This window comes from Cololabis saira, chromosome 17, assembly GCF_033807715.1.
Source record: "Cololabis saira isolate AMF1-May2022 chromosome 17, fColSai1.1, whole genome shotgun sequence".
Lineage (NCBI taxonomy): Eukaryota > Metazoa > Chordata > Actinopteri > Beloniformes > Belonidae > Cololabis > Cololabis saira.
The window spans coordinates 25,412,894-25,435,519 of record NC_084603.1 but is presented as its reverse complement, the minus strand read 5'-3'; the positions used below and the strand labels follow the sequence as shown (position 1 = coordinate 25,435,519).

Sequence of the window (22,626 nt, the reverse complement as noted above, 5' to 3'; positions counted from 1 at the left end):
GCAATGAAAATTACTTCATATCAGAATTTGTGTAAATTGACTTTCTCCTCTTTGGCTTAACCCTTTATAGGGCACTCATTGAAATACTTGGAAATGTACAATTTCAACCCCACAGTGTTATTGGGGGCTACTACCAGAGTATTTTTCATTATTTCTTTTTTTCATTTTTTTTTTATTCTTGATGCAAATCAAGGTCAAAGAAGTTACCATATATGGTTCCTTGCCCATCGCGAGTAACATTGTATCTAACACTGAAGTTACCATGTATGGTTATATGCCCATTGTGGGTGAAATTGTACCCATACATTGGATATGTATAAAAATACAAAAAACACATACAAAATAATATTTATGATACTCTCTTCATAGAGATATTAGAACCTTTCTCCATAAATGGTACAACTTGACTTATAGGGCTTCTCTTTTTCTCCATCCATATATTTCGTCCAATCAGTCCAATCAGCTCCTGACCCTCTCTCTCCATCAGCAGCAGGCAGGTGGACCATGCCATTGACCATGCCACAGAACAAGACGTGAAGAATAGCATTAGAATTAATGGTGGTACTGATATTATGCTATACAAATCTGTGGCAACATCCAATGCAACATCCAATATTGTCTTACCTTATAATGCGCTATTTGTAAAACGAAAACACCCGAAGTATGACTTACTAGATGCACCGGGCATATGTCTACAAAAGGACACTGTCACTTGAACTAGTTTGACCATAAGGGGGTGTATGATCATATATGGGGTCACCATTATTCATGCTAACTATTTCACTGATTTCACTAATTCTGCACAAACAACACTTATCTCATCAGTTAGCCCCATCATTCAAACACATACTGTGTGAGTGTCATCAACTTAGCATGGTTAGTTCCAGCTTTATGAACTTTTGTGTGGAAGAAGGTAGGAGCAAAAATGTGAATTTTCCCCTTCTTGAAAATCAATGAAGTTCCCGCTTCTCCAGGGCTCTACTGATTGGTCAGATGCCATGATGACACTGTCTGTGACAAAGCATGATCTGTGCTGATTGGCAGGATTAACTCACATGACTTCAAGACCTCACTGAGAAGTTTGGGGAAAGTAGTTTTTCATGTCCACGGAAATGACCGTATATGGTAACTCGCCCTATAAAGGGTCGTAAACATGTTTTTTCAGAGAAAATATATCTAATGAGAAAAAAAGAGTTGGGTGGCATTTTGAATGAGAAAAAAACACAGTTGGGTGGCATTTTGGTTGCAAAAGATATAGGGATATATTTTAGAATTACGTATGTCAATAGAATATTAAGGAAGCATAGAACTGCCACCAACTTTAAAATAAATGAAAGTCATATCACCATATAATGTGAAATGTTAATGTTCTAACAATATATTTTGTACATTTGTACAGCTTATCACGTTATTACAATATATATTTCATGTTTGAATAATATATCATTACGTTTTTACAATATACATATTTATCACGTTATGACAGTCTTCTTACAATATAGTATTTATATTGTAATAACATGATCATATATTGTACAAATGTGAAACGTTTTTCATTATGACTTGATAAACATATGATATCATATTTTTCAAACACGAAAAATATTGTAATTAGTTACATAGTTACATAGACATAGTTACAAATAATATTTTAACTATGTCATGACATATTGACAAACTTGAAAAAGATATTGTTTATACAACAAATTTTCACGTTATATCGTGATAATTGTATTTTTCTTTCACTGAGGTGGCAGCTCTTTTCATTACAGCTGTTTAGTTTTCTCTTTCTGACTTCATAAAGTCAGAATTTGAGAGTTTCTGAAGTCAGTTTTGGATTTGGAGCAAATAAATCTTCAGGTTTTTAACATAGACTATCTATTTTCTAATCTTTTTCTGTTAACTTTCTTAGTTTCATGTTAACAAATACTGTGTAAGCTAAAGCCTCTAAATAAAAGTACTTGTTGCATCATTGCACCATTTAACAAAACTGAAAATAATTAAAGTAAAGACTCACACTCTCATCTTCTGTCCTATTCTCTGCTATGTGCTAAGAAGCTTATTCTTCCAACTTTGAAAGCATGGCTTACATCACTGACTGACAATCTGCATTTGGAGAGGATTTGTTACATCCACAATGAAAACTGGAAGAATTTGAGTGAACATTGTGGCCACTGAGCTCCTATTAGGAAACAATTTGGTGAATGCATGTATTGTATGCATTGTGAACAACAGAATTAGTAACAATACACATGTGTGGAGGGTAAGGGGAGGGTTATGTATGTCCTTATGTCCAGATAAGGGGTTTGTGATTCCTTTTCTTTTTACTAAATACAGTGATTGTTATCATATGTTATCTATGTTGCTTCATAATAAAAGGAATTGAAAGAAAATAAAAGTACTGATGAATGTTGTAAACAACAATATTTGTCCTAAAAATATCAGGAAAGGATTTTTTGTTGTTGGTATATCACCCACGCTTATGAGACAATAGATTTAGTCCTGTGGATGAATACCACCTTTTTTTTAATCTTTTACACATTAGTCTTTACACACGGTCAGAATGTTACACTTCATGTGTAAATTTATTTTAATTTGATACATTTCAGCTTTTGTGAAGCAACCTCTTCAAGAATAATTACATGAATGAACGGGTGACCAAAGTTGGATCCAGCCTCAAGGGTCTCTCGATCGCATGTTTTGCCTTTCATCTGAATCCCTATTTTCACTTCACCTTTTCAATATCAAATGCCAAGTTTAAGAAAAATAAATGTTTTTAATAGGATAGCCTTAGAGAGATAAAGCGCTGAATATTCATGAGCTTCTTTCGATTCCTTAACTTTGGCAACAAAATATTGCTGTTTACTGAAAAGAGCATGTAGTCTATCCATGCGACCACCTGCTGGTACAACAGTAGATCTCATACGCTGATCCATTGGCAGGAGACAACCACTTTTTTTGGCTGTGTCCCCACCTCCCTGTTAGTAGATGGATAAGTTACTGCGGTCCATCTCTACAAGGTGTCTGCATTCCAGCTTTGTACATCATCCTCAGATGATTGAAAGATCTTTCAGAACTGTTTTTTTGTTAGTGTGATTGGTAATTCTGAATTGCCCGTAAGAGTGAGTGTGAGAGAGTAGCTGTTTCTCATATGTGTGGTCCAGTGAAGAATGGGTGAGCTATCCAGTGTGTCCTCAGCCTGTCAGTATCACCTTTGACTGAAGAAGGATACAGAAAATAAATTAATGAATGACACAAGTTTCAGATGGATGCAAATTAATTTGAATATACATTTCAGAGCATTAACATCTGCTGTCTCTGAACTAAAGCACAGAGGGAATTTAGGAACAATTTGTAAGAGAGGATACACTTGCTTTGTATTTTTTTTCAGTATATGTATGTGTGTGTATGTGTATGTGTGTGTATATATATATATATATATATATATATATATATATATATATATATATATATATATATATAATGTATGTATGTATATATAATATAATATTTTCATACCCCCGGTTTTTTTCCCATTTTATCACTCAGTGCTCCTACCTAAGTCAGATCTGGGCATTGCTCCCCTCTACCCACCCCGGGAGGGCCCACACTGAGCCCTTGCAGGCCCCCTTCTTTTCCCCAGACAGGGTGGGGTTTCTCTGGCTGGACGTAGCGTGTGGAAGGATCACGTTATTCCGGCCAGATCCTCCACCCCTCCCATCTGGCGCCCCGGCTGGCCAGAGGGGGCAGTGTGTGCCCCAGAACTGTTGCATGTTTTTGTGAGGGTAGCTCACATTAGCTACCCAAGGGAACACGGGGAGAACATGCAAACTCCACACAGAAAGGTCCTTTCGCCAACCCCACCCAGGGTGTGGGTGTTGCTTTGGATTTCTATGTTATGATCTGCGTGGATTCTTTGCAATTTGTGTTTTTACAGTTGTAATTCTTGGCAAACAATAAAAAGCCAAGAATGCTTTGTCTCCTGGTTCTTTGTAGTTCTAAAAATGTAAAATGAGAACCACTAAAACCTGTTAGCCTGAGCCAAACAAGGTTTTGTCAAACTCATTGATGAGAGCTTGAAAAACCTGCTGATTACTGAAGAATCTCACCAATCATAGAGAGCATCAATAGCTGCCACTAAATTGAATTCTTAATAGATCTGAATCAACATCAGCTTGTCCCCGTGTCCTGTATCTCTCTGTCTAGACATTTACATCACCTTGAAATGAAACTCAATCACTTTTTCTGATTGTCGCATGGAAAAAAGATTAAAACGAAAAAAACAAAAAAATGAGATCCATACCTTTTCCCTAGTCTTGTTTGGAATTAGTTTATTTTCAAATTTCATTTATGAAAATACTGTTTAATCCTTTTGGATTTAATTTGGGTGTTCATGATATCTACACTCACACATAAACTGTGAAGCTGAAACCAAATCAGAATTTTCTGACAAACCACAAGTGCAAATATTCTCTGTTTTTGGCTCAATGCAATGCAGTCTGCCCAAGTAACAGTGTAGTCATGTTTTTCTTAAGTTGTAAATCTTAGTGTGTAGGCTTTGCGAGTCAGCTTTCACAGAAAGAGCCCTTATGTTTGCCATATGTGGTGTTTTGTCTTTCTTGTAAACAGCAGTTTTTATTTATCTCATTGATTTTGCTTGCTGTTTCTACATTTGTTTTCTAATTAGGGCCCGAGCACTTGCAGTGCGAAGGCCCTATTGTATTTGCAGGAATTATTCTTTTTCTTCTTCTTCTTCTTATTGTTCTGACAAAAGGAAGGCCTTTTTGCCCCCCTAAACGTGCCCAAAAAGTCACCAAATTTTGCATGCAAGCCAGGCCTGGCGAAAAATTTTATATTTAATGGTTTGCATTAATGGGCGTGGCAAAATGGCTCAACAGCGCCCCCTTGAAAACTTTGTGCCTCAAGCCCCACGATACGGTTTAACGTACATGCACGAAAATCGGTACACACCTGTATCATGTCGCAACTTAAAGAAAAGTCTCTTGGCGTCATGCCCGAAGCCGAACAGGAAGTCGGCCATTTCGAATTAATTGTGTAATTTTGGCGGAATTTATGCCATTCCTTCGGCAGTTAATACGGCCCGAACCGTAAAGTGCCCCCAGGTGTGTTATACATCAAAATGTGTGTCTCCATCCTGCGACACCACGCATTACTTTTCTCTTTCAAAAGCGTTACCGTGGCGACGCTAGACGCAAACAAGCGCGCCTCCCCTTCATCTGATTGGTCCATATTTGATAGTTCTCCAAAAGTCACCAAATTTTGCATGCAAGCCAGGCCTGGCGATAAATTTGATATTTCATGGTTTGCATAAATGGGCGTGGCCTAACGGCTCAACAGCGCCCCCTAGAAAACTTTTCTCTGCCATAACTTTTGAATGGTTTGACATAGAGAGTTGTGGGTGGAGTCATGGGACTCGATATTGAGTCCTTGACCATAATTGGTGAAAATTAGCTCCGCCCCTTCTTCTGATTGGTTGTCCATATTTCCTGCCATAAATTTTGAATGTTTTGACATAGAGAGTTGTGGGTGATGTCACCTGAATCGGTATTGAGTCCTTGAGCTTCATTGGCCTGAATTAGCCCCACCCCTTCTTCTGATTGGTTGTCCCGATTTTCTACTATAACTTTTGAATGGTTTGAAATAGAGAGTCATGGGTGGTGTCATCAGATTCTGTATGGAGTCCTTGACCTTCATTGGCCTGAATTAGCCCCGCCCCTTGTTGTGATTGGTTGTCCCGATTTTCTACTATAACTTTTGAATGGTTTGACATAGAGAGTCGTGGGTGGTGTCATTGGACGCTGTATTGAGCCCTTGACCTTCATTGGCCTGAATTAACCCCGCCCATTCTTCTGATTGGTTGTCCCGATTTTATACTATAACTTTTGAATGGTTTGACATAGAGAGTCGTGGGTGGTGTCGTTTCTGATATGCTTATGGGGGGCGGTGGCCGTGAGTGCGAGGGCCCGTTCATCGCTGCTTGCAGCTTTAATTTAATATTACTTTTGCAGTTGCTTTTATGTTCCCTTGAGAATTTACGAGATCTACGTTTCTGTGTTAACTTACTTTTCATGCCGTTTGTTTTATTGTCTTGTGAGTGCTGTGTAGCCTGCTTGTTCATGCTTGAAAAACATATTGGAACAACTCGATGGTAATAATCCCCCAAATACTGTGAACACAGCCAATATATTTACTCGTCATCTGGGGAGGTAGCCATGCTGAGGGTGTGATGGATTTGGAAAATCAGCTGCTCTTGTGTATGCTGTGAAGTTTGGGGACTCCTGAAGAGCTATTTACAAGACATCTTCTCTCATGAGTTATACAATTGTTTAACTTATCAAGGAAAAAACACCAAAACATAGCACTTTTATGAGATTTTTAAAGGAGCAATGTGGGAAAATTGTAGATAAAAATATCCCCCCAAAAACCTAGAAACAGTGAGCAAAGGAGAAAAAACAAGTGCAGTCATTTCACAAGATTGATGATTATGTACTAGGCTGCTGAGATAGCTAGATGGTTATTGTACTTAATGACTAGCTGTGGTTCATCCAGTCTTGTTATACCAGTTTTTTACCATGCATTGCGTTAGCGTGCAACGTAATGGCAATTTTGTTCGTAGGTCAAGTCAAGCTGCTATGGTGTCAATTCAAAACCAAATATTTTGACCTCCACTATGTGCCACCAGTAGATTGACACAGCGCTGATTTTACAAATAAGAATTGCAACTGAATAAAGAAAAATGGTAACTGAAAATGACAGCTGGAACAGAGAGATGCCTTTAGAATTGATAGTGAGAAAAGGAAAGGGTATCTGAGAGATACACTTTCCTTTTCTTGGTTACAGATTCTGTGTTTTGATTTAGCTTTGAATTGACGCCATACGTAGTGTTTGTTTTCTCACTTCTTTGGCATGGGTAGACCAACTCACTTTGACCATTTCCACTGCTCCTATTTTGACTGGATTGTTTAGTATGAATTAAATGTTTGGCTTCACATTACACATCGCTCCTTAACATGCAAAGCCATGGTGTTGCATAACAGATAGGTCTCAAAGAGACAATCAAGTTTTTGACAGTGTGCTCATTGTAATTTCACTATCTGAGACCTAGGCTTGTGTGTTTAAACGGAACATTTTTTGGTGGCAGATTTTCAGGGTACCTGTGCATCTGGAGCTTTCTAAATCTTATAACAAAGTTAGCCACAGAGCTAATGACTTGAACCAAATAGTTGCATTTTGCTATAATCTTTTGAGCCAGTGTGAGCATTTTTTACTACATACAAGTGGAAACCAGTAATTTAAATAATTTTTGTTAAAAAGCAGCCAAGTCTTGTGTTCTGTTCAGAATATCTAATTATCCACTAAGTAAACGTGTTTTCCCTGTACATTGCATCCTTTACGTTACACATATAACGAGGAAACTGTTTTGTGCAACAAGTGACTGTTATCAAACTGATTGGATTTGTGGGAAAAAGTGCGTATGTCTGAAGATAGTGTTGTCTTTTATCAAAACATTTGTCAGTATTTCAGTTAAATTTGGAGTAATGCACATTACTCAGGTGAATGTGGATTTAATCTGCACCTCTACATTTAATAGTTATGCCTTTATGAAATTTCAGTTCATTGCTAATACATTTTGATTTTTATTATCTTTTCAGTAGATCCACTTCACTCAAGATCTGCCTCTTGTCTGAGTTACATAAAGGAAGTAAATTATGGGAAGGTCATGGAAGCACGGTGGCGTATTAGGACCAGACCCAAACACTTGGATATCCAGATATTCGTTTGTCAGGAAGACGTGTTCTATTTTCTCTCACCCAGTGAGTGAGTCTGATGCAAAAAGCAGTGACAACATTTACAGTACATGCAGTCAAAATTCGGGTTAAGGTCAATATTCCGGTTACTGAAACATTCGGAATATTCCGTTTAAATGCGTGAGCAAACAGGGTTATCCCTGTATACATGGTAATTAATCATTTGTGATATCTCGATCAAACCAGCGACGCGTGGAGAACGTGATGACGCAATTCCTATAATTTCTGCTTCTTCTTCCTGTATCCAAATTCTAAACAAATGCTGCTTCGCGCAACTTTTTGCTCACCTTCTTTTAAATCTCGCTATCCCGGTACTTTCTACCGTCTACAAATGCCAAAATGTTCATATCCTTCATTGCATTTATAAAATGATTAGTCTCCTCCAAAGGTCTGGCGTGGTCTTGCGTTTCGCCATGTTTATAAGAACTTCCTGGACTCAAAAGACCAGGATTCCTTGCGAAAAGAGCATGCGCAGAAAACAAATTAATGTTATTTTTGATCGGGATATCCCGTTAGACGTATACATGACCAAATATTCGGGTTTTAAAAGGAGTAACCCAGGGGTCATATTCTGGTTTTTAAAAACCGAAATATGAGCAAATTCGGGTTATTCAAAGGGGTTATTGGTGTTTACATGGCCGTGCAGAACCGGGTTATTGCTAATATTCCAGTTTTAAAAGGGTTATTGACTGCATGTAAACGCAGTCAGTGACTAAGTTTACATGCAGTCAAAATTCGGTTTATTGCTAATATTCCGGCTACTGAAACATTCGGAATATTCCGTTTACATGGTAATTAATCATTCGGTTTATAAGTACGTCCTGGACTCAAACGACCAGGATTCCTTGCGAACAGAGCATGTGCAGAAAACAAATTCATGTTCCGTTTGATCGGGATATCCCGTTTGGCGTTTACATGACCGAATATTCAGGTTTTAAAAGGAGTAACCCAGGGCTCATATTCAGGTTTTTAAAAACCCGAATATGAGCAAATTCGGGTTATTCAAAGGGGTTATTGGTGTTTACATGGCCGTGCAAATTCGGGTTATTGCCAATATTCGGGTTTTAAAAGGGTTATTGGCTGCATGTAAACGCAGTAAGTATCTCAAAATTCAGTGTTCTCGCTCACCATTGGCCAAGAACGTCACCAGTGTGCTGTGTGGCATGCTTTAAATTGAGTGACAGGTCGGGAAATAAACTACTTCCCCATCGCAACAAGCTTTTATTTTTTTCCCCCCTATGGCATACAAGTTACTTTCCATTTAGCACACTTTTGTTGCACACTCCTTGTTGGCCCTGCACAGTGTTCACTGTCATGCTCCTCTGAGTCTCAAGGATGTCTTCAACATCCTTCATGTGATGCATGAACACCCTTATCAGTCAACCGCATGTGGACCTCATTTATTTGACGTTACATGTGAAGCACATTCATTTGGTCAGGTGCAGGTGGGCTGCATTTGTTCAGTGTTATGCATTATTTCGATCCAGAGCCCTTAAAAAGATTGCTGGGCCAACCCTATGTTGTAAAAAAAACACACCTAAACCAATTAGGGTCTAACGGTGTAATTACAGTGACATAAATGCAAGAACACCACCAATCTATATTATTGTGATGCAAAAGCATAAATCAAGCTTTAAACCTGAACAAGCCTTTCCTGCTCTGCCCGGGTGGCTTTCGCCAGGAGGGTCCCTCCTTATGAGCCAGGTCCTGCTCAAGGTTTATTCCCTTCTAAAGGGGAGTTTTCACCTGCCATTGTTTATGTAACAATTGCTCAGGGGTCATGTTCTGGTTTTCTGGAAAGCACCTAGAGACAATTTTTGTTGTATTAGACGCTATATAAATGAATTTGCTGCAAGGATTATGCTTGGAATTAAGCGTGTCATTGTATACAAAGCTCCCTTAACCATTGCTATTAATAATGCATATAGTGTTTTTAATATATATTTTAGCATTGAACCTACATGTAGCATCATCTTCGATATTTACACAAGTTAGCTTAAAAAAAGGAAATCGTGATTTCGGCTGGAAGGAAAGAATTCCCCCCAAAATGCAGGTACAACAAGGTCATGTGCAAAGATAGCCTTGTAGTGTGAGTGTACTTTTTACTCTTGCAGTGTTCAAGAGTCAATTGTGTTTGCTTGGTCCAGCCAGCAGAGTCTGAATTCATTTGTTTTGACCTAGCAAATTAAAACGTCTGCTCTTATCAGTGCACTCGGGGCCGGAGGGGATGTAGGAAGAGAGATTTCACTGTCAGTCTTTGTCAAGTTGCTGGTTTGTCTTCCATCACCCGAGTTACCACAAGCCTGGTGCCAGACAAAATAACATACCTGCCTTCTCTGTACACGTGTGTTCATGTGGTTGAGTTAAGGAGTCAAGAAGGAAGATGTTTTTTTATGGTCGGGAAAATCTTTTTCATTTCAAATAAATCATTAGCATTTATTATGTCTGTCATATAATTATAATTCATGAGGAAAAGTAAAGATATTGCCAATTTGGGGCTACAACAAAAAGAAATTGTCTATTAAAATCAAAAATATTATACTAGTGTACTAAAATATTATACTAGTGAACAGCTGCACAGAAGACATTACCCATCTTTCTCTGTGTAAGGCAGGACACAAGTTTGAGGATGTCTGAATGGACGTGGATGTGTTTTTTTTTTTTATTTAGTTTTTCTTGTTGTTGGCATCAACATATTCTGGATAGCTCCGTGTTATCCTTTGACTGCCAAAGAACTGGCTCTTGTGGCTCACAGAAGTCCTCTAACCATCGTTATCGTTTGTTTGTAGTTCTTCTGAGGGATGTTTGGTGCAGCAGCAGGACTCTTAATGAAGATATATGGCCCTCAGTGGAGAGTGCCATCCGGCTGTCCTGCTGCAAAAATGCATCTGATTTCATTCCGTTTTGTCTTTGTTTTTTCTAACTCATTATTCTTTCTTCCACCTGCCACTCCTCTGCTTACTCTACCTCTTTGTTTCCTGTTGGTTTGTTGGTAATTTTTGTGTCTTTGTTTTTTCAGTTTGATTTAGTCTTGTTTTCGCTGCTGGCGTTATGCTCTCTCTCTCTCTCTCTCTCTCTGTCTCTCTCTGTCTCTCTCTCTCTCTCTCTCTATCACACACAGAGACGTGGGCAGTATCCCCCAATTATTAACTTTGGGTTAAATATGTATAGAATAGTCGAAGATAAACCATGTATATTTCATATTAACAGACAAGAAGGAGCTGTTATCACAGCCAAAGCTTGTATTCCCTATCTCTCTTTTCCATTCAGCTTTTTCCAACTTTCTTTCAGCCTTCATCTCATTGTTTTATCCTTTTGTTTAACCTATAAGACGTCTAGTCTAAAACCAGATCTCCTTTGCCACCTCAAACTAATTTCATCTGTCCATCAGCTTATTCTTTATCTTAAAACTCTGTCAGCCCAAACCAACCTCCTTAGTCCTCAGCACCACCTTCCGACTCTTTTCCTGATGGGTTCCTTTTCATCCAGACACTCTTAGCCTCGTTCTTCCTTTATGCATCTCCCAGGATCGATTTTAACAAAACTGTGGAGCTCTATTACCCTACGGGGATGAACATTTGACAGATTCAGTTCCTATCAGCATGAACCAGCACACACAATAGGGCAGGGAGGGAGGTAGATAGTTACTGACAGCTAACAAATAGCCTTTGGGGACTCCACAGGATAAGATAACCATGTTCTACAAGCATTAAAACACCTGATATATTCCCTGATAGCGAATGCACAAAAGTGGCAGTGGATCAAACAGATATGCACCTGATAAAGAAAGCAAATGTTAGGGATTAAATCAAGTTGAGATTTCCATTGGATATTTCTGGATAGCTCAAAACAGGAGTTATTTCTCTCTCCAAAGAAAGTAAGTATATATATATATATATATATATATATATATATATATATATATATATATATATATATATATATATTAAATATCTACAAAGATGTAAATTGAATCTTGAGGCAACATGAGAGCACCTGAGATAGCTACAAACAGAATGTTCCCAAGAGAAGACAGTGCAGACAAGCTGTAACAGGAATTAGTAGCATAAAAAGTATAACAATGCCTTATTTTTCATATTTGTTCACTTTATTGTTTAATTGAGAAGATGACTAATCTTTTACTAGTTGGCTTGAGCACAAAGTTACACCTGAATAATGTTCTGAGATGTGTATATAGAATGGATGGGAGAACTATACTTCAGAACTGACTTACAATAGAAAGAGAGAGGAAAAAAACAAATTTCGCAGAGTGTTAGGTGCCCAACATGTTCGAACGGTGAAGCAGGATATCCTTAAAAAAAATAATTTAATCTTTCACTGTTATCTTGCCATGCACATGGCCTAAACCTAATGGAAGAATAGCTTTCCTATTTAACTGTGGTGACAAAACAGTGCACCCGGTGTCCACAAGATAACTGTAACATTATGGATAAGAAGGTTTAAGCTTCAAAATGCAATTTGTCCCTACTCAAGCACCCCATAATGCCACATTTTGAATCGCTTTAGAGAGTATATTTGGTGAACAGGCCACTATGATAACAATGATATAATGCATCCACATAATAAATTCATCAGACTCAGTTTTAATTCACCTTACAGATGCTCATAAATGCACTTTAATGAATAATGCAGTTTACATTAGAAGGTAATACTTACCAATAGCGTTCACATGCTCTCCATGACTGATTTGTCATATAACTTTGTTTTCACAACATTTTGTGTTTTCCTCTTTTAGATTACAGCTGCCTGAGACTGGTGATTGACAAAAGTTTAGCACTTTACAAATTATTTCTTGTGGTATAAAACACACATGCCACATTTTATGACATTTATGACACCAAGTGAACTGTTAACACAGGAGTATATGTAGACCAACCGTTTTACTTTGGTCTATTTTCTTTCTCTATTTCCTTTTAATTGTCGGAGAGATGAGAAACTGGATGATTTATTAAGAAATTGTTCATGCACTGCTTTAAAACTGCAAATTTAATTTGCTGACCTGGAGAGTATAACACCATTACAGAGATGTTTAAGAGCAGGTTTTCTGGAAATGAAACTTTTCTTTTTTTGTTGTTGGTTTAATAAATTAAGAAGGTCAGTGGAATTCTACTGTTCTCACAAACTCTGAAACAACAAATTAAACTCACTCCTCCAAAAAGTATTCCTCTAATGATTAGGCCGCATGTTGTACCGACAGTACATTTTAATGGAGAAAAGGTAATACTAAAATTACAAAACATAACAAACATACAGTTACAGTATGTACAAATTACAAGCTGGTCCATACCATTAGTTTAGATGAGTATTTTAAATACAAATAACCCAGATGTAGGGATGTAATTAAATAAATAAATGCAGCATAAATGAAACATTATCCAAAAATAAAAATATAGTTCAAATGATATACGGTAATGTATCTTTGAATTAAATATACTTGCTGGCAGTGCTGAAAAGTTGGAGATCATCGTGAATATTGCACGTATTCATCATAGACTGTTTGAAACAATGGATGAAGCATTCAGTCACGTGACTCTTCGAGTGGAGCAGCCATGTTTCTTGGAAGCCAACAGAAACATGTCCACTGTATGTCAATAAAACGCCAACTTCAAAATGAAACAATCCTACAGTAAACAGTCTTTTCAATTCCTTCACAGGAATTGTTTGTTAGCCTCTTTTTAGTGTTTAATTAATCTCTCTTCTCACAACTGTTTTCTTCAAGCTTTTGTCTATACCACTGATATAGTGTTTACTGTATTATAAGACAAAGATTTGTTTTTTTATGTTTAAAATCAGAAACCTTTTTTCTTACTCAGTCAATTTGATGACTAATGAAAGCCGTCTAAATTCCCTTCAGTCCACCTTTGTAAATGACCCACAAATCTCTCTCTTGTCCAGAACCAGGATACCGAGTACAAGTTGGTACTATTGGGCTTTTTATTGGGTTTTGTATAGTTGTGCAGTTTTTTAATCACACAAGAACACAGAGATGCTCCGCATATCAGGGTTTGCCAACAGGGTTAATTCTCAGATATGTCTCCCAGGTGTATTAATGTCCATGATAATACACACCATGAATGTATTTCATGAACCACACGTATTTTTTTTTTTCTTTTTACCATCTACAATACTTAAACTGTTACATAGCTGCATGCAATTCTTCAATTCATCCTAATGCTTCTCTCACATACATCAACTCCCTCTTAATGCAAATACACCAGATCAATATACAATTGTACACAAGAGAAACACTCATTATACTGTTGCCAACAAGATTCTTCTCGGTTTGACTCCTTTTGTTGTCTGAAAAAACATTTTTTTGTAGGTTTGAAAAAAAAAAATCATCTAGCAATGATCTAGAAACCTTTTGAACCATAGTTCCTTCCTCACAGTTCCTCTCAACATCAGACATTGTTGTTGGGATACTGAAATGATCAAAATACGCGTTTCAAGTTTAGTGGCAGCAATTTTGATTGAATAGCTGTGGAGACTGACTGACTGACTACTCGGCTGAATTCTGTTCAGTGAATCACAGAGTGAGAAAGGAGCAGCGTGAGAGCTGACAAGGATGTGAATATGAGAGTCACAACAAGTGAAAGTGTCAGTGTCTGCAGAAGTTGTGGAGTGAAGTACAGACGTAAGGCCCCACAGGCACTGAACGATTATACTGCATCAGAATGGCTTTACTGTTGACATCTACTTCCCGACATTATCAGATAATCCCAACTTTTTAAAATTAATTTCTGGTGTGTGAACTGACATGAATATGAAGTGTTCATACCTCAAAATAAGTATTAGTTACCCGATTAAGTGTAACTCCAGTTCTGAGTATGAATATTTCCCTATTATGTGTCTACAAAAAAATAAAAATAAACTACTCTGATTGGCCTTTAACGTTAAGATATATCAGATAAATATCTGCTGATTATGATTAGTGCCTAGTCATTTTTTTTCTGCCTTAGCACTGAAAATGTGTTTATGGTTATAGTAATATATACTCATCTTCTTTCCACGTGAGCCTTTCACCCTATGAACTGGTTCCAGGTGCACCATCTTGGACTATACAGCTGGTGACGGTAGCTCTTGTCGTGCTCTGCAGTCTCTTGGGGATTGGTGTAGCAGTTCATGAACCGGTTCTCCCCCTGCTGCATATTCTGACTGAAGTGGCCCTCCAGATAGCAGCAGATCTCCAGGAGAGCAGAACAGAGACTACTGTATCATTGCCAACTGTTATCTAGGAAGGTGCTGTTTGAGTCCGAGTCACCGGAGAAGCAGCTGAATTACACTTAAAACCGCTGCAATATGGTTGTGAAGTAGCTGCTCGTGGGCAAACAAGTGACAGAATGTGATGAACTGCTTAGTGGGAACCAAACTTTCAAAAGTTAAATGGTGGCGCTTATCACCAAAATCAAATGATTGTAGGGCAAACAGCAGTTCAGCACAGATGTGGTTCCTCTGGCTTTAATAAAAAAAAGCATACCCAAAAATATAAAGGAAAAGTGTGGACAACATTTTGTATTAACTGATAACCACCACTATACTATTTATGCACATATATATATATATATATATATATATATATATATATATATATATATATATATATATATATATATATATATATACATACATACATACATACATACATACATACATACATACATACATACATACATACATACATAGAAATACAGAGAAAAATGTTTACACAAACTAGATGTGCCCGCCAGTTTTGAGAGTGGCCAGAAAAGCTTCACCTAGATGATCACTGACTATTTAAATGAAATCAGAAATAATCAAATGAACAAAAGAGAAGATAGGAAATGAGTAGCAGCATGAATTTACCCAATTATTCAAAAAGAGGCACATTTTTGTATTATAAGATGGAAATGTCAGCCAAAATGATTGCAAGTGGTTCAAGCTTAAGTTTGGATGTTAAATTGAAAATCAGCTTAATCCGTGAAACTACACCACGTTTTATAGGTGTTGTTGGGGGTGATGAATGAATAAGCTTAGTGTAATAGACGTTTGGTAACAGCTGTATTGCATATATTTTAGCTCGTGCTATTGTAACAAGTACTATATGGGACAACTCACTTAGCACTGTGTGAATAAAAAAAAATAGTGGCATCAATGATAACAGAATAACGTGTCAGCCTTAAAGTAGCATGAAGGACCTTCTTTCATGTTAAAATATCAATTAGAATTTAATTTGAAGAATATTTTCACAGTTCTCTACTTCTTGCCATCTCTGCCCCTTACTAATGGCAAAAACCTGCCAAAGTAACTTCCCGTTCGTCCCTTGCAACAATTGCAGCTTCAAGGCACTATGGCACATGTCAACAATGATGAAAGTAACTCTCAGAGCTACAGTGAACATCTTGGCAGAGGCAAGTAAGAGACTCAATTACGTAATTATGAGAAAATCAGGGATGAACCGAGTAAGAGACCAAACAAGTAAATCTTGGACAGTGTTGTAGAAGAGATTTCACCTCCATAGTGGAACCGATTGAGTTCATTTGTGCTGTTTGAGGAGCCGCCTTTCACTCTGTTCTCTAAAATAAAGCAGTGGGAGCCCCTTAGTGTATTAAAGTTGACCTAACTTTGAGAGAAATTTTAATTCTAACTCCTTAGTCATATAAAAAGTTAACCGCCAGTTGTCAGGTAAGAAGGATATTACATGCGAGTGAATTGTTTGGATGAGACAGCAGAATGATCAAGTGCAGAGGTTTTCAAAGTATGAGGCTGTCATCCGGTGGACTCTAAACTGTTTTGAGCGAAGGAAGCATATTTGAAGAAGCAGAGGGATTTAATATTGTTTAAATTTAGTCCTCAGGTATTACAAGACTGGGCACTTACAAGGATGGTGGTCAGCACTGTGGATTTGATTGAGTGGTTGTACAGTGACTGTTTTGCACACACAGCCAAGAAAGCCTCTGAACTCAAGCTGTTGGGCACTTTCTGGGCCATGTAATTGATCAATTTTTTTTCAATTGTGGTACTATGGCAAGCCATAAACTCATAGGAACCAAAATCATATAGATCTGTCTGCCCATAAGCTGTAGATTTACATCGTGACCTGACAGAACAGCCCACTGGGGATTTTGGAACGGTTCCTGGAGCAGCTCTGTCACCTGCAGCGAGGAAGAATTAAAGCTATCTCTGGAACTCTGGGAGAGGTTGATATAACAGCTCCAGAAGATGAGGTGGGAGCTCTTAAGCCACAAAATACCACCACACTGGTAATATCAGAAGACAAATTATCAACTGTATTCCTCACTTTGCCTCTGCACATACAGCAGCTGGAGAGCAGAGTGTAGCCAGCCCAAACTCAAGAAATACATGGTTAACCTGTGTGTGTACTAGCCTTTAGGTATTATGCTAATTTAAAAGTTGTTTGCTATTTTCAATTAATATAAAAATTGATGGGGTGCGTGACTGTGCATATGTATACATCTATGTGTTTATTCAGTGTAAGGATATAATAAATGAGTGAATTTCACTCTTATATAACTTTTACATTAATCAATATTTAATTGAACTGGAAATTAAATAGGGACCCTTTGAACCTGAATCAGCCCCCGTTACCCTCCCTAACTGTAACTATTCACCTTTAGAGATTATCACTGATGCCCCTACTAAGTGTTACTACATACGATTTTAGAAACTGGCTGTTAATTAAGGAACTCATAGACACCAGGGACAAGGAAAGTGTGGACTCACCAGACACTCAAGGTTAACACTACAACATTTAGAGGATTTTTCAGATCTGAAAGGCAAGACGGCAGGAGTCATCAGGCAGATAGCAGCTCAGACTTAATTGGCCTTTCTAATCAATGAACAATGGAACACAGTGCAGAAGAGAGGAATTCCCCAGTTAATTGTGTTTTGTATCAAAAAAGAGCTAAATTATTTGGTGAGAAGCAGGGATGAGAGTAGGCCAGAAGGCCCCGGAAATATAATACAAGGTTTATAAACGGTATAAAGATCCAGTAAGAGAAAAGAGCATCTACCTCTCCATAACCTACATGCATAACTAGTCACAGTATAACTTTTAACAAAAACACATCTGCTAAGATTATGCCATGCTAAACAGCAACATATCTCTTTAATAATGCCTTCCCGGTCATTCTAAATGACTTCCAAATGTATTGTGTTATGATCTTTCATGAGTTAAGGTGAGTGTTTGTGTCTCTTGGAACATGTTCTATAGAACCTCAATGTACTTAACCTTTTCACAAAATCTTTCAAACAATGATTTTAATGACTGTTCTTACTGACAGTATCCCCAAGGATCTCTAGGAGGTGTAGGGATCTCTCCCACTGTGAATCCACTCTTAATCATTGTGCAACACAGTTTCCACCTACACCCAAACTGTTAGCAATAGAAAAGCAGTGCAACTTGAGTGAGTAATATCATCAATAAATCAAGAACAAGGCAAGATCCGTGATTATGGTCAACTTAAACTCAACAAACACTGTTAAGGGAATGCTGGAAAACTATGCCTGACTACTCCCGATGTGCTGCAATTTGGAAGGCTTTTACTTAGTATCTCAAGGTTGTGGACACATTAAGCTAAGATAAAACGATTGCGGTAGTTCTGGCAGGAAATCAAACTTAATTTCACACCAAGGAGGGACCAGGAGTAGAGTTACTGTTCCTCAACATAGAGAAAAGCCAATGTGATGGAAAATGTAGCCTTGGCCATTTGGATTAAACCAAAATTACTGTGAGGAGCATTTTTAGCTTTGGCCTGTACAGAGTCTAAAAACTGATACTTTGTCCCTAAAAGATTAGCTATGTTTATCAGAATCGTAAGGATGAATGAATTAATCATCATTTATGCTTTAAAATCATTATGCTTCCCTTTGTTCAATGTAATTTCTGCATCGAGATTCCTGATGTATGCTCTGAAACATTTGCATGCAACTGCTTAATTAAATCTACTGAAATGTGGCTCATCTCTCAAGTCCTATTCTTGGTAAGTTAGATACAGTCAGTTTAAGTCAGGATATTCACCTAGTGGGAATGAACATATTATAAAGTATTAGTATATATATATATAGGTATATAGGTTTTTTCACAACAGCCAGTTAAGGTGGTTTGAGCATTTAGTATTTTTGGGCATGTCCAACTGACCTGCTTCAGAGGCACAACCAGGACACACTAGAAGAGATTATCTCCAGGTCCGTTTGAAAATGCCTCAAAAGAGCTGAAGGAAGTGCATGGAAAAGGAGGGCTAGATAAAACAGAGAGGCAGAAGACAGCTTTTGAAATCAACCAGCTGCAGAATTGATTCTGTTTTAACAACATTTCACAAACAGCAACAACTTTCTGAAATGTCTTCCAATCCCTCATTACTATTTCACAAGCTATTACTGTATGACTTACAGTAAATGGCTGTTATTGCCTCCCATTGAAAACCCTTGAAAAATGAATGCTCATTAAAAAATAAATATCCAAATACATTATTTTCATTCCCATTCAAAAACATAACCACACAAATGTAACTAATGTGCGTTTAAAAAAGATACAATAGCTATTTTAAGCATGTATTCAGTACAAAACTTAAAGGTATTGTGACATCATTTTTAACATGCTTTTAACACTATTAAAAGTCTTGGTCAACATCCCTCAAATGTGTCTAAAAGAGTGTAACAAGAAAAACTTCACTCTAGTACTCTTTTCCTGGCTTTTTATTACAGTGTTTTTTTGCGCCGTGAAAAATGCTTCCTTTCCCCCCTTTCCTGTCAATCATTGCTCCGCTCCTCCTCCAAACCTCCTCCTCCTCCAGCCATACGCTCACAGCGGCATCGGAGAGGGAGCGACAGGCGAAGCATGCACGGAAAAGCAGGAGGGCGAACCAGAGCAAACAATCATAAAAATAAAGGCATGCAAGCAGCACTGTCCCCTTATCTTAAGTCCAGTCAGTGGCCGCGGGTGTTCTTAGCAGTTTTCCTCCGGTGATTAGAACAAAAGAGCCTCTAAACAGCTCCGTGTTAAGCCTCATTTATGGTTCCGCGTTAAATCGACGCAGAGCCTACGCCGTAGGGTTCAGCGTATGGTGTGCGTCGCCGCGTAACCCTACGCCGTAGGCTCTGCGTCGGTGTAACGCTGAACCATAAATCAGCCTTTATGGTGCGCTGGAGAGGAGAGGAGACAGGGAGCTGGGTGGAGGGGGCGGTGATTTAGCGGGCCGTTACGTAACGGCCCACCACCAAACCACATGCGCCGTTTTTGCATAGTTATGCGGAAAATCCCAGAAAGCACACAATACACTGAATGTTAAAAGTTCGTTGTTTTTTGGGTGTAATTGATGTCAAGACACCCAACAAAACACAAAAAATCAAGAAAAATGTGTTTTTCATGTCACAATCCCTTTAAAGCATAAACAACAATGTGTCCGTTCGGCCTACCTGCTATTCTGTTTGCTACCTCAACTGTTGGAATACAGTTGAATGGCTTAGCATAAGATAACATCGTACATAAATATATGTTCTGACTCAAAGTTTGGAACGACACCCGATTCACCTTGGGTAAGTGAAGGACGGTTACTGTGGCTATAGATCAGGGGACAGAATTTTCGCCTAGTAAACAGTCTTGTGTATTTTGACATACTAAATATTTAACATTGAAATAAGTCAGACTAAATCTTTAATTATAATCATAAAATGTATTAAAGAAACGTTTTTTTTCCCATTTGGTTCATGGATCATAGGAGATAAGTAGCCATGGAAAGGTTGTAAAATGAAAAAATAAGATGGGAGTGTGGGTTGGTTTTCCACTTTTTCACTCTTCCACTCCTTTAGAGCAATCCTCTTCATGTGAATGCAGGATACTTACTGCTGAGCGAGGGGTGAAACATAACCAGGTCTCTCTATCACTGCAATTACAGTGACAGCCCTATCAATACTGTATCTTTCGTAGATATATGTTAGCTATGCCTACACATTCATACACATGAATGCACAAAATCATATTTAGAATATATTTGGTGAGCATGTCCTCCAGCTTATATTTAATGAACTCAGGACATTGTGTCGGTGACAGCATGATGCACAGTGTGTCACCTTGGCATTTATCTACAGTTCTCATTCTGAACTTTAAAATCCTGCTTTTTTTCCTCCATTGAAAAGGAGTGTGTTGCCTTAATGAACTTAATAATGGGGATCCGTCTTGCCACAGCCATTACAGACTGGGTTTAATGTGCACTCTCAGGGTAGCATGTTGACATTTTCAGCTCGGCACAACTGAAGGTTTGGCTCTTTTCACATGCTGCTCCTATGTGCCCAGCTTTTCTTGGATAATGAACTCATTTGTTTTTCTACAGGATAGTACTAATGTTAAGTAGGGGTGGGTATTGGGAAGGACCTCACGATACGATACGCATCACGATACTTGAGCCACGATACGATACACATTGCGATATCCCGATTATGCAATATCCCGATTATTATATTCTACATAGTTCACCGAAAAATTTAAAAATGCATTACACATCTTAAAATCCAAGTTGTATATATGTACATCAGATGATAGTGATGGATCTTAAAATCCGATCAGATTATAGTGACAATTCATGGGACAAACTGAGTCAAAACAATGTTTTATTATAACTATACAAGCTTAAGTTACAACCTATTTGCATATGTTTTTCATATTATTTACATCATATGAAATTAACATTAAATTTAGTATGAGGTTGCTTTAATTATGTGGCAAATGATAATAAACACAAGAGAGATGGGTACTAAAACCAAGGACAGGCACAGTGATCAGTCAGTATAGATATAAATCCATAAATAAATAAACCTCTGTCCATTATTTTTCATTTTTTTAAGGACAGGCAATTGTGTTATATAAAAAATAAATTATAAAATGAAATAAAACGTGAAATAAAACCTGAGCTCAGTGCAGGGCCCTCCCAGGGTTGGTAGAGAGTGGCAATGCCCAGGACTGTCACTTAGGTAGGAGCACTGGGTGATATAATGGGAAAAAGATCGGGGCTAAAAAAAAATTAAAAAAAATAAATCGATATTCAAATTTTGAATATCGATATTGAATCGGCTGGAAAAGTATCGCGATATATTGCCATATCGATATTTTTGCCCACCCCTAATGTTAAGAACAGATCAGGTTTTTGAAGTTGGCTCCTGCCAAAAACAGCAACAGTAAAGAACAGTTCCTCATTCATTCAAGGATGGAAAATTGACATATGATCTACCCTTTATGTCTGGTTCATGGGCATTTACTCAATGTATTATTTGGGATGTGAAAACCAATAGATGCTAAACACATGGGAATGTGATTTTTAGCATTACAGAAAACCCCAAAAACTTACAAAACGGTACATTATGACTGAATAATGGTATAAAATATTTACCACAGTCTTTAATCACATCCTGTGTATGCTCTGAATATTTATTGTTGACAACAATCTATTACAGAACTATACTACAGAAGAATACCAAGTATTTGCCTTCCGTCTACTGGGATTTCCGCAGTTAACATTTGTTTAAGGGTGTCTATGTCTATTATATGCTTACTAACAAGTAGGGTTGTGCCAAAATATGATTCACTACAAAGTATGACTCTGTTTTTTTGGCCCAGAAAAAGTACACCAATTATAATATTTCAAGATACATTCAGATTTGTGCTTTTTTTTAATGGCGTTGCTGTCAGTAGGTGTATTTTATAAGCTTCTAGATTATTAAAGATTTTCTCTATTAACAACTTTGTTCAAGTTATCATTTTATTAGGTGGATTCCCAAAGGACTG

General features: G+C 37.7%; 1 protein-coding gene across 3 annotated transcripts in view; it reads left to right on the top strand.

Moving 5' to 3' along the window:
- The window catches only part of grid1a (glutamate receptor, ionotropic, delta 1a), a 289,273-nt gene that overhangs the window by 145,251 nt on the left and 121,396 nt on the right, over positions 1-22,626 (top strand). The gene's annotated exons all lie outside the window — the stretch shown is intronic.